Here is a 209-nt window from a genome sequence, read left to right as displayed (position 1 = left end):
GCCAGACCGAAGGGACCAAGCCACCAGACCGTCCGTTCCAGACGGGTAGACCGTCCGTTCCAGACGGGTAGACCGTCTGTTCTGGACCCCTTTTTCCCCGTTTTGGTTCGTTCTTCCGGACCAAACGGAATCCGATGCAACCGACCCCTATACGTGACCTACCTAAACCCGTTTTCCACCCGAACCACATGAAACTTGAATGAACCCGA

General features: G+C 56.0%; 1 protein-coding gene across 1 annotated transcript in view; it reads left to right on the top strand.

Annotated features, from left to right (window-relative positions):
- The window catches only part of LOC104825588 (transposon Ty3-G Gag-Pol polyprotein), a 9,381-nt gene that overhangs the window by 4,945 nt on the left and 4,227 nt on the right, over positions 1 to 209 (top strand). The window lies entirely within an intron of this gene.

The sequence above is a fragment of the Tarenaya hassleriana genome, unplaced genomic scaffold, assembly GCF_000463585.1.
Source record: "Tarenaya hassleriana unplaced genomic scaffold, ASM46358v1 Cleome47, whole genome shotgun sequence".
Taxonomy (NCBI): Eukaryota; Viridiplantae; Streptophyta; class Magnoliopsida; order Brassicales; family Cleomaceae; genus Tarenaya; species Tarenaya hassleriana.
Note: the sequence above shows the minus strand (reverse complement) of the source record. Positions and strands in the feature narration are given on the sequence as shown.